Below are 13,722 nucleotides of genomic sequence, written 5' to 3' on the forward strand. Positions count from 1 at the left end.
ATTTGTGGCCTGCTGGAGGTCATTTTGCAGGACTCTTACAGTGCTCCTCCTTGCAAAAAAGCAGAGGTAGCAGTCCTGCTGCTGGGTTGTTGCCCTCCTTGGGCCCCCTCCACATCTCCTGGTGTACTGGCCAGTCTCCTGGTAGCGCCTCCAGCCTCTGGACACTATGCTGACAGACACAGCTAACCTTCTTGTCACAGTTCGCATTGATGTGCCATCCTGGATGAGTTGCACTACCTGAGCAACACCTGTGGGTTGTAGAGTCTGTCTCATGTGAGTGTGAAAGCAAACCAACATTCAAAAGGGACCAAAACATCAGCCAGAAAGCATTGGTACTGAGATGTGGTCTTTGGTCCCCACCTGCAGAACCACTTCTTTATTGAGGGTGTCTTGATAATTGCCAATAATTTCCATGTATTGTCTATTCCATTTCCACAACAGCATGTGAAATTGATTGTCAATCAGTGTTGCTTCCTAAGTGGACAGTTTGATTTCACAGAAGTTTTATATCCATCTGAGTCCTTCTGAGGACTAATCCAGCTGCATATAATCAGTGCTAGGCAGGAGTTAGGCAGGCAGGCAGTGTATGTGGCAGACTGCAGTGCATGATACAGCACAAGAGGGTCCATTGAATGTCCTGTCAGCTGCCGCTGCAATAATTACAGATATTTGTAGAATTAGCCCCAGATATCAGGGGCCAGGGAAATTTTTTTTTTATATTAATCCTGGTTATTTGCTTAAAAAGCAATCCAGAGTACACCATTTTTCTGCTCCATTTGCTCACTGCAGAAAAAAGCCAGATCTGTTCCATATTTCAGTGATAAAAATCCAAAAATTTAAACTGAACGTGGAAAATTTTGGCCTCCTAACAATTTAAAGACACATAGAGGTGGGCCACAGTAATGAGTATGACATGTTCCCATTAGAAAGGAGTGGGTCTGCTCTACATTTATAGGGTATGCAGTGAGTCCAACAGCTGCCAAAATTTATGAAAAACCCCACTAGCAATTTAAAGACACATAGAGCTGGGCCACAGTAATGAGTACGACATGTTCCCATTAGAAATGAGAGGGTCTGCTATTCAGTTATAGGGTATGCAGTGAGTGCATCCGCTGCCAGAATTTAGCTAAAACCTAATAACAATTTAAAGACACATAGCGCTCGGCCACAGTAACGAGTATGACATGATCCCATTAGTTTTAGGGTATGCAGTAGAGATGAGCGGTGTTCGACTCGAACTGTTCGCCAATCTCAAATTCGAGCTGTTTTGAGCGGTGTTCAAGCCGTTCGGCGAACACGAACGATTTGAAAAAAATCCGGCTGTTCGAGGTTATGTTCGATAACTGTTCGTGCACCAAAATCATAACTGGATTTTTTCTGAGTAATGCTGAAAATTAATGTTAATACTCAGTTTGAGTGTACAACGGGGCGGGTGGAGGGGCAGGGGATGGATCTCTGCATAAATAATGAATATCTCCATTTTTTTTTCTCTTTCCCGCATTTACAGTGGGGAGGTGCAATCTGTCAGCCTATCAGCAGCGCACACACGGAGCGAAGTGCTTTTTATCACACAAGCAAGGGCATGTGTCATTGGCTGTGTATGTCACATGTCCTTGCCCTATAATACCCAGGCATTTTCCCCGTCGCCACCATTTTCTCACTGCTACAGCTGCGTGTTAGACGGCACCGCTGTTGCTGTGTGTGCTATACTTTCAGTGATAATTTCAAGCCAATTTTCTCAGAAATATACAGATAGCTTGGGAGTAGGGAATAGTTGTGATTGCAGTCCTTTTGAGGACTAGGTTACAGCATTTACTACGACTTTTATCAGGCAGGTCTGTGCTCTTAAATAGACAGCTTGGGAGTAGGGAGTAGGGACTAGTTGTAATTGCAGTCCTTTTGAGGACTAGGTTACAGCATTTCCTAGGACTTTTTGCCAGACAGGTCTGTGCCAGTGCTGTACAAGTGTTTTTCACAGCATTTGGCTAAATCTAGCTAAGCAAATCCTTTTTGGCCTCTTGCAGTGTGTGTTAGTCAGTGGAGTAGCGTATCTGTGTTGCAAGCTACACCAGCTGAGTATAGAATACAATTTTTTTTACTGCACCTAGCCAAGTAAAGCCTTTTGGGCAGAGCATCATTCAATTAGGCCATCTATACTAAGCTCCACCAGCTTGCAAATTACTAATAATTTTTTTCTGCATCTAGCTCGGAAAATAATTTTGGGCTTGTAGCAGTGTGTGGGACTTATTCTATTTGTCCATATATACTAAGCTCCACCAGGTTGCAAATTACAAATAATTTTTATCTGCATCTAGCTCGGAAAATAATTTTGGGCTTGTAGCAGTGTGTGGGACTTATTCTATTAGTCCTTCTATACTAAGCTCCACCAGCTTTCAAATTACTAATAATTTTTAGCTGCATCTTTCCAGGAAAATAATTTTGGGCACACTAGTAGTAGTAGTAGTGTGTGGTACTCATTGTATTAGACCATTTATACCAAGCTCCACTAGCTTTGAAAGTAATAATAATTTTTAGCTGCATCTTGCCTGGAAAATAATTTTGGGCATATTAGCAGTGTGTGGTACTCATTCTATTAGGCCATCTATACTAAGCTCCACCAGCTTTCAAATTGCTAATAATTTTTAGCTGCATCTTGCCTGTAAAATAATTTTGGGCATAGTAGCAGTGTATGGTACTCATTGTATTAGGCCATCTATACCAAGCTCCACCAGCTTTGAAATTAATAATAATTTTTAGCTGCATCTAGCCCGGAAAATAATTTTTCTTACCAATAGTGGTAGCAATAGAAATATAGGGTGGGCGCCGGGCTAACAAAAATATACGCTTCATAACAAAAAACACCAGCCTAGCGCACTGCTTTAATAAGATGGCATCATCGTCTTTCCCAGTGCTAGGCCTACTACGCCGGCTAGCATTCCTGTGCCTAATACACAATGTATGGGTCCACGCTAGCCACGATGCTGAGGGGTCTAAAGCTGCTGCTAAGGCTTTATCACAATTCAATTGGCAGATTTTCACAGAGCTCCTCCCCAACGCCCACCCATCGGGCAACAGTTGCCCACCCTCCCTATGGGATCTAGTGGCGAATAGTTGATGCCATTAATCAGAGCGTCAGTTGCCCCATCGACGTGGCAAGCATACAGTAAGGCATGGGAAGAGTGGACACGACTAGTAGCAGGCAGACGGGTTGACCAATGTGATCAAGCCAGATTACATGTCACCAAAGAATTTCTCCACCAGCTAATGATGAGGGGCACATCAGAGGTGTCAGCGCAGCGGTGTCTGACTGGAGTAGCATTTCACTTCCAACTACTGAATTGGGGAGATGTGACAAAGAGATTCATCATCAGACAATCCATAAAAGGGTGGAAAAGGGGTCTGCCAAGTCAGGAGTGTAGACGTCCCATCCCGTGTCACTAATACTAATTTCTGACATCATATCCCTAACACCATTAACATGACACTCACAATTTGAAGCAACACTACTGTCTACTGCACTTGCGATTGCCTTCTTCGGGGTGCTATGCATAAGCGAATTAGTCCCTCAATCCAAAATTACCACCAGTGGAGGCTTATTACACCAGGACGTAGTCATAGCCAATAATGCAATACGTCTACGCATAAGCCAATCGAAAACGGTTCCAGTGGGCAGGGGCACTTGGGTACTTCTACAACCCACAAACGGTACACTGAGTCAGGTAACAATAGTAAAAACCTATATAACCATCAAATCACAAAGTAATTTCTTCCTATCACACATTGCTGGAATGCCATTATCAAGATACCAGTTCCAAGCTATATTTAATAAATGCCTAACATAGGCAGGGAACCACCCCAAAGGTTACGGGACACACTCATTACGCATAGGCGCGGCCACGGAAGCAGCAAGAGCTGGACTGTCATAAACGGAAGTTCAGAGGATAGGGAGATGGCGATCCACGTGTTTGGGGAGATACATAAGACCGGACTTGTTATCCTAACGTGGATTGTTTCTTTGACAGGTGACGCTAAGCCAACATTGTGGATGATAGGCCACTCGAATAGATATTTGGCAGAGAAAAGGGTGAAAGACCGCCCAGGCGGGAGGAATTTAGAGTTTCATAACACATATTTCAACTGGAGAGGTATTAGAGGCCTGCTATGGCCACAGGTACTAATGGAGGTAATCAAGGTAGCGAGAGAGTCAAGAGGTCCGGTCATCTTAGTTATACAGGCCGGGGGAAACGACCTAGGTCATCACAAGAGCGCATAACTAATGGCAATAATGAAACTAGAAACTGAGCACTTCAGAGAATTTTTCACAAAACTAACTATAGTATGGTCAGAGATTGTGCCGATAGTGGTATGGCAAGGTGCGCGAGACATCACGGCCATCGAACGGAGAAGGCGGGTAATAAATATTCGGATTGCAAAATTTAGAAGAGACAGAGGCGGTGAAGTGATACCTTACTGACAACTGGAAGGAGATAAAGCAGGCCTCATATGGCCCGACGGTGTTCACTTAATGGATATTGGACTGGACATATTCCTGTCAGGACTCCAGGACAGAGTGGAACAAGCGTTAAGAGTGATGGATGGGGGTCATAGTCCTGCATACGAGTACGCAGGACCCTCCGTGGCCTGGAAATAGAAAGGACATGTTGGAGAGTTACACTTGTTGGCCAACTTGCCGGTGTAGAGACACAGGGCATGCTGAAACAAGCTGAATTATTTTAGAAATAAAATGCCTTTCTAATGGAATGAGTATGAAGAGTTAATAAAGCTGTGACTGATCCTCACCCATCCAGTTGTAAGAGTTACATTATTGTATTGTCAAAGAAAGGGGGGCGGTAGGGGGGCTGAGTGTCTGGGTTTGGCTGGGGGTCCCCACAGTCTGCCTAGGCTAGATGCATTTAAAAATTCTTATTAGATACACAGGCTTCGCAGCTTGCTTCGCAGCTGGGCTACTACGCCCAAATTATTGCCTAGGCTAGATGCAGTTAAAAATTCTATGCTGACTAGCAGACACTGAAGCTTTGCAGCAGACCTCTGAGTAAACAGCTCTTCAGACTCAACCATCTGTGTTACCCCAAGCCATAATGTATGTAGTTTCTTACAGTTAAAAGGGGGGGGAGCGACCCAACCCACCTGGAATTGACGATGCCAACATCACGTAAAACACAGCAAGGGGACTCCAAAAAGAGTGTCCATTTTTTCCAAAAATTGTGGCACAGACACCCCTTAAGTGGCATCAATTGCCCCAGAGATGCTTAAAACGGTTGGTGAGGTGATTTTACCAATTCCTCAAGCTTTTAGTCTCCCCAGGATGACACAGGGGGAGAACAGTCCTTGCGGCTCCATGATTTGTTCATCTTTATGAACGTGAGTCTGTCTACATTCTCAGTGGACAGCCGCGTGTGTTTATCTGTCAGCACACCACCAGCAGCGCTGTACACACGTTCAGAGAGAATGCTGGCTGCAGGGCATGACAATATCTCCAATGCATGAGTGGCAAGCTCCGGACATTTTTCCAGATTGGAATCCCAAAATGAACAAGGGTCTAGTGGCACAGTCATGGCTTCGATGTTCACTTGGAGATACTCTTGTACCATCCTACCTAGGCTTTGACTATGTGTCAGACTTCTTGTCTCCTGTGGCCTTGCAAAGGATGGTCTAAAAAAGTGGTGAAATGATTCGACAAAATTGCTGTTACCAGTAGAGATGAGCGGTGTTCGACTCAAACTGTTCGCCAATCTCAAATTCGAGCTGTTTTGGGCGGTGTTCGAGCCGTTCGGCGAACACGAACAATTTGAAAAAAATTTGGCTGTTCGAGGTTATGTTCGATAACTGTTCGTGCACCAAAATCATAACTTGATTTTTTCTCAGTAATGCTGAAAATTAATGTTAATACGCAGTTTGAGTGTACAGCGGGGCGGGGGGAGGGGCAGGAAATGGATCTCTGCAGAAATAATGAAGATCTCCATTTTTTTTTCTCTTTCCCGCATTTACAGTGGGGAGGTGCAATCTGTCAGCCTATCAGCAGCGCACACACGGAGCGAACTGCTTTTTTTCACACAAGCAAGGGCATGTGTCATTGGCAGTGTATGTCACATGTCCTTGCCCTATAAGACCCAGCCACTTTCCCCATCGCCACCATTTTCTCACTGCTGCAGCTGCGTGTTAGACGACACCGATGTTGATGTGTGCGCTATACTTTGCTAATTTCAAGCCAATTTTCGCACAAATCTACTGATAGCTAGGGAGTAGGAAATATTTGTGATTGCAGTCCGTTTAAGGACTAGGTTACATCATTTCCTACGACTTTTATCAGGCAGGTCTGTGCTCTTAAATAGATAGGTTGGGAGTAAAGACTAATTGTAATTGCAGTCCTTTTCAGGACTAGGTTACATCAGTTCCTATCACTTTTATGAGGCAGGTCTGTGCTCTTAAACAGATAGGTTGGGAGTAAAGACTAATTGTAATTGCAGTACTTTTGAGGGCTATGTTACATCAGTTCCTATCACTTTTTGTCAGGCAGGTCTGTGCCAGTGCTGTGCAAGTTTTTTTCACAGCATTTGGCTAAATCTAGCAAAGCAAATACTTTTTGTCCTCTTGTAGTGTGTGTTAGTCAGTGGAGAGGCCTATCAGTGTTGCAAGCTACAACACCTGTGTATAGAATACAAATTTTTTTACTGCACATAGTGAAGTAAAACCTTTTGGGCATAGCATCATTCTATCAGTCCATCTATACCAACCTCCACCAGGTTGCAAATTCAATATAATTTTTTTCGGCATCTAGCTCTGAAAAAATATTTCAGCTTGTAGTAGTGTGTAGGACTTGTTCTATTAGTCCATCTATACTAACCTCATCCAGGTTGCAAATTCAATATAATTTTTATCTGCATCTAGCTCTGAAAAAATATTTCGGCTTGTAGCAGTGTGTGGGACTTGTTCTATTAGTCTATCTATACTAACCTCCACCAGGTTGCAAATTCAATATAATTTTTATCTGCATCTAGCTCTGAAAAAATATTTTGGCTTGTAGCAGTGTGTGGGACTTGTTCTATTAGTCCATCTATACTAACCTCCACCAGGTTGCAAATTAAATATAATTTTTATCTGCATCTAGCTCTGAAAAAATATTTTGGCTTGTAGCAGTGTGGGGGACTTGTTCTATTAGTCCATCTATACTAACCTCCCCAGGTTGCAAATTCAATATAATTTTTTTCTGCATCTACCTCTGAAAAAATATTTCGGCTTGTAGCAGTGTGTGGGACTTGTTCTATTAGTCCATCTATACTAACCACCATATGGTTGCAAATTCAATATAATTTTTATCTGCATCTAGCTCTGAAAAAATATTTCGGCTTGTAGCAGTGTGTGGGACTTGTTCTATCTATACTAACCTCCACCAGGTTGCAAATTCAATATAATTTTTTTCTGCATCTAGCTCTGAAAAAATATTTCAGCTTGTAGCAGTGTGTGGGACTTGTTCTATTAGTCCATTTATACTAACCTCCACCAGGTTGCAAATTCAATATAATTTTTATCTGCATCTAGTTCTGAAAAATATTTCGGCTTGTAGCAGTGTGTGGGACTTGTTCTATTAGTCCATCTATACTAACCTCCACCAGGTTGCAAATTCAATATAATTTTTTCTGCATCTAGCTCTGAAAAAATATTTCGGCTTGTAGCAGTGTGTGGGACTTGTTCTATTAGTCCATCTATACTAACCTCCACCAGGTTGCAAATTCAATATAATTTTTTTCTTCATCTAGCTCTGAAAAAGTATTTCGGCTTGTAGCAGTGTGTGGGACTTGTTCTATTTGTCCATCTATACTGACCTCCACCAGGTTGCAAATTCAATATAATTTTTATCTGCATCTAACCCAGCCAATACTTTTGGGCTAATACCACAGTTTGGCTTCTCAGCTCTGCCCGTTTCTCATCCATTGTTTTTTGTGCAAACAACTCCAGAGTTGTGAATTAGTTAACCACCAAAATGAGTGGAAAAAGGCCTGCTGCTGGTGGAAAGGGGAATAGGCGTGTCGGGAAGGGAAAAAAAGGTTGTGTCCGTGGGGTACGTGTTAAAGCAACAGTAAAAACTTCAGAAGAAAGACCATCTTCCAGCCAAACTAAGATGTCTACTTCTTTTAGCGGACAATGTGATAAGATCCCTTTCTTATGGCCCCTCCAATCGCTACAAATTCCAGATGAGGCACAAAAACAGCAGATGCTTCATCAGATATCAAGTGCTCCTTCAAGTGTGCTCTCCTCTACCTCAATTTCAACATCACAAATACTCCAGTCCTTAGAGGTGTCACCCCAATCGCACTTGCTTCCTCACGAACAGTTATCGAACATAACCTCGAACAGCCGAATTTTTCTCAAATCGTTCGTGTTCGCTGAACGGCTCGAACACCGCCCAAAACAGCTCGAATTTGAGATTGGCGAACAGTTCGAGTCGAACAACGCTTATCTCTACTCCCAAGTCTCCAGCTGCCCGTCTGATTATGGGGTAGAACAGATGGTTGAGTCTGCAGAGCTGTTTACTCATACTATAGGCTGGGAATCAGAGGTCGGCTCCAGAGCTTCTGTGAATCCAGACGTGGAAATGATCTGCACTGATGCCCAAAATCTTTATCAATCAGATCCAGGACCAGGCGCAGAAGGTACTGACCATAATGTAGACCCTCGTTCCCAAACTGTAACTCTTCTTGGTGGAGACAATGAGGAAGACGATGATGAGACTCAAATACCTGATTGGAGCGACAACTTTAGTTTTTTGTCAGGGCAGGAAAAGGTTGGCTCTGAGGAAGATGGGTGTGATAACGCACAGGGTGATGATGATGAGGTTGGAGATCTCACTTACTGTCAACCCACAGTCAGCCAAGAGATGAGGTCAGCAGAGGAGGTAGAGGAGGATGCTAGTGACGACGAGGTCAGGTTGCGCCTTCCTGGACAAAGATGTAGTACTGGAAGCACGTCAACAACTGCATCCTCAAACACAACTCTGCCTCTGACCACAAGTCGTGGTGGCTCTTCAGGTCGCATGGGTGCTAAGCCTTGCATAGCCTGGGCATTTTTTCAGATCAATAAAGATGACCCAACTCGTGTTCTCTGTAACATTTGTCAGCAAAAGCTAAGTAGAGGCCAAAAATACATAGTTTGAGTACTTCATGCATGAAACGGCACATGGATAGGAAGCATAAGTTGCAGTGGGAAGCTCACTGTGCTACAATGCGGCCTAGCCGGCCGCTCCAACCACCGACTGCCACATCTTATGCATCCGCGGCCTCTTCATCCTCTGTGACTGGGGGGACAGCAGTCACACCTGTTTTGGGAATCAGACCTGCTACCTCTTTACCTGCAACAGCCAGCGTGATTGGCAGGTCATCATTTTCTTTTGAGGTGGAAACACCAGCTGATGTTCAGCGCTGTCCGATATCGATAGCACCACCTTTGGATCAAGGCAACCTAACATGTCCGCCTGCATTTTCCTCACAGACCGGCAGTTTGCCGGGGACACCCTTCTCACCCCCGTCTAAGCACAACAGCCAGCCCTTGGTACCTCAGATGTGGACAAGTAAAAGACCATTTCCTCCAAGCCATGAGAAAGCTAAGAGGTTGAATTTCACCATCTGCATGCTCTTGGCTACAGAAATGCTGCCTTTCTGCCTGGTGGACACAGAGGATTTTCGAGACCTTATGTCCTTCACAGTGCCCCAGTACCAGATGCCCAGTCGGCACTATTTCTCAAAGAAAGGTGTGCCTGCGCTCCACCAGCATGTCGCACACAACATCACCGCTTCTTTGAGAAACTCTGTGTGTGACAGGGTGAATTTCACCACAGACACTTGGACGAGTAGGCATGGACAGGGGCATTACATGTCGCTGACTGCGAACTGGGTAACTATGGTGACAGCAGGACAAGGGGCTGCTGTCCAAGTCTTGCCGTCCCCACGAATTGTGCGTCAATCCTCTTTATCTCAAAGTTCCTCCACTGCTTCTGCCTCCTCAACCTCCTCTCGGTCCTCCACCTGCACCCAAAGCCTGTCTGGTCATGCCACAAGCTTTCTAACTGCGCAGAAGGGATCCTGCACACCTCCTTACCATGCTGGCAGCAGGGCTCAACGTCATCAGGCGGTTTTACTTTGAAATGTCTGGGAAATGTGAGTCACACAGCTGAGGAGTTGTGGTCAGCTCTGGAGAACCAGTTTCATGAATGGTTGTCTCCACTGGGCCTGAAACCAGGGAAGGCCGTGTGCGACAATGCTGCAAACCTCGGTGCAGCCCTACACCGGGGCAATGTCGCACACGTGCCTTGTATGGCTCACGTGTTGAACCTGGTTGTCCAGCAATTTTTAGCCCTCTATCCCGAACTAGATGGCCTTCTGCAGAAGGCACGGTCGCTGTGTGCTCAATTCCATGGTTCGCATCCCGCAGCTCAGCGACTTACATCTCTACAGAAGTGGTTGGGCCTGCCAGTTCACCGGCTAAAATGCGATGTGCCTACCCAGTGGAATTCAACTCTGCACATGTTGCAGCAACTGTGGCAGCACCGACAAGCCCTGGTGCAATACGTTGTGACGTATAGCCTGGGCAAACGAGATCCAGAGGTGGGGAAAATCACGCTGGAGGAGTCGTCTCCGATCAGGGACCTATGCACCCTTCTGCACAGTTTTGAAATGGCGACGAAGATGTTTAGCGCTGATGATGCCATTATCAGCATGACTATTCTGGTGATTTACATGCTGGAGCACATGTTAAACAGAATTCGGAGTCAGGTGGTGGCACAAGACGAGGTGGAGGAAGTAGAGGAGGAGGAGCTGTATACGGAAGGGCTAACATTTGCAATGTCCAGACGGTCGGCAGCACCAAGGCGGCAGGCATGTGAGGGTGGGGGAGATGGTTTTACCAGGGCGCATGGTAGCAGCCAAACTAGTGAGGAAGGTGCAGGAGCCCAGGAAGAAGTGGAGGACGAACTGATGGAAGATTCATCAGATGAGGGAGACCTTGATCACATTTCTGTTGTGCGATGTTGGGGGGAGAGGGCAGAGGAAGGAAGCATGATTGTTACCTCGCCACCAACACAACAGGGACTTGGTGCTCCTGGATGAGCAAGACACATGAGTGCCTTCTTGCTGCACTACCTGCAACATGACCCTCGAATTGTGAGAATTAGAAATAATCCTGACTACTGTGTTGCCACACTGTTAGTTCCCCGGTACAAAAGTAAATTTGCAGAAATTATTCCTGCCATAGAAAGAGATGGACTCATGCAGGAGTATCAGCAGAGACTGTTGCAGAATCTTACATGTGCTTTTCCCCAAAACACTAGTGGTGCACGTAGTGAATCTCACAGTTCCAACTTGCCAACCATGGGACCGTCGAGTGTTCAGCACTCAAGACGTAACAGAAACACAGTATCTGCTGGAAACATCAATTTTGCGGAATCATTTCACCACTTTTTTAAGCCATCCTTTGCAAGGCCACAGGAGACAAGAAGTCTGACACATAGTCAACGACCAGTAACGATGGTACAGGAGTATCTCCAAGTAAATATTGAAGCCATGACTGTGTCACTGGACCCTTGCTCTTTTTGGGCTTCAAATCTGGATAAATGGCCGGAGCTCACCACTTACGCCTTGGAGATCTTGTCATGCCCCGCAGCCAGCGTTCTGTCTGAATGTGTGTTCAGCGCTGCTGGTGGTGTGCTGACAGATAAGCGCACGCGGCTCTCCACTGATAATGTAGACAGACTCACGTTCATAAAGATGAACAAATCATGGATCCGAAATGTTTTCTACCCCTGTGTCATCCTGGGGAGAGGAAAAGCTTGATGATTTGTTAAAATCACCTCACCAAACGTTTTAAGCTTTCAAATTACTAATCATGTTTATCTGTATCTTGGCTGGAAAATAATTTGGGCTTTGTAGCAGTTTGCAGTACTGATCCTATTAGGCCATCTATACTAAGCTCCACCAGCTTTCAAATTAATAATAATTTTTAGCTGCATCTAGCCCGGAAAATAATTTTGGGGCTCCTAGATGCGCAAGACACATGAGTGCCTTCTTGCTGCACTACCTGCAACATGACCCTCAGATTGTCAGAATTCGAAATGATCCTGACTACTGGGTTGCCACACTCTTAGATCCCCCACACTCTTCGATCAACCTTTTCATTTTAATAAAGAACAAAAAAATTGTCATTTTTGAAATTATAAGCATTATCAGGCTATTACAAACTGAAATCAAACAGTTTTCAACTCAAAACTTTATTCTAGGTGATGTTACATTTGCACATAGGTCCCCTTGTTCGAAAGGAGCTTCTGAACTCTCTCGTCCAAAATTTGACCATGTAACAAAGTGATCTATTTCAGTCATAACAGCAGGGATGGATATTTGTGATTGAGTGATATATACTAGGACATCATCAGCAAATGTAGAGCACTTGTACTCGGTGCCTTCCACCTTAATTCACCTAATATTGGGGTTATGGCGAATTGATGAGAGCAGGTTCTCCATCACTAGGATGTATAAGAGAGGGGACAGAGGACATCCCTGCCTTGTCCCATTGGTGATTATGAAAGGCGATGAAAATGTTCCATTTATCTTCAGCCTAGGTGACGTATTGCGATACAGGGCCGTGATTTTGCCTATAAAAGGTTCCCCTAGACCCGTACCCCAAGCTTTTTAAGAGATTAATATATGGCGTGCCAGGAGACTCTATGGAATGCTTTCTCAGCATCCAATGAGAGTATCTAATTACAAATTTTTAACTGCATCTAGCCCAGGAAATACTTTGTGCCTAGTATCAGTGTCTGCTAGTCAGCGGATTATCCCACCAGTTAAGCAAGCTACACCACCTGTAGTTTGGACACTTAATTTTTTCAAAGAAAATGCTTCGGGCCCCCGGGACACTCAGTGAAGAGCATCGGGAGGCACCGCAAGGCACAGGGGCTGGGACTGGCGGTAGGACGCCTTGCGGTGGACCGCCAAGCTCGATCCTTATAAAAGCTTTTTAACTGCAGCAGCTTTAGTGTACGCTACTGGAGCTGGAATTCCCGCAGCTGCTGGCATCAGACTTGTCCTCCAATAGATCCATGTAAAAGGACTTAAAGTGTACTCATTCAAATTAGAGAGACAATTAAAATTAAAAAGCTTAGACCTGCCTCCACCGCAGGGGGGCTTGCTCGACCCACCAGCGGACAGGCACCAGTATTGGGAGAGGGGGGCTGGCCATCAGGGTTCACCGCAGCTCTGGCACAAACCCGGCGACATGGAGGTCGCACGGGCAGGAACGGACTGGCCATGTCGGCATTGCACTTTTTTGGTTTTAGAAGAGCATGACATGCCTATATCTGTGTCTCCCCCTCCTTTTACTCCTCCACCTCTTTTCTTTTCGCTTGACTATATGTACTTGTCACTTTTCCATGTGTTAGTTGTGTCTTCTGAGCAGTTTGTCAGCTTTTGGACACCTTTGAAGGTGTTTTCTATGTGTTTCTATGTGTTTTTGTTTGCCTACCATTGGTTTTAACGGTGTTTGAAGGTGTTCGACGAACAGTTGGAAGAACAGTTCGGCGAACATACGGGTGTTCGACAAACCGAACCGAACTCGAACACTACCGGGGTGGCTCAACACTTGTTAACAGCAGATACTGTGTTACTGTTATGGCTTGAGTGATGAAGACTCGACAGTCCCACGGTTTGCAAGTTAGAA

Source organism: Phyllobates terribilis, unplaced genomic scaffold (assembly GCF_046119375.1).
Source record: "Phyllobates terribilis strain yellow unplaced genomic scaffold, ASM4611937v1 Scaffold_2__4_contigs__length_985480577, whole genome shotgun sequence".
Classification (NCBI taxonomy): domain Eukaryota; kingdom Metazoa; phylum Chordata; class Amphibia; order Anura; family Dendrobatidae; genus Phyllobates; species Phyllobates terribilis.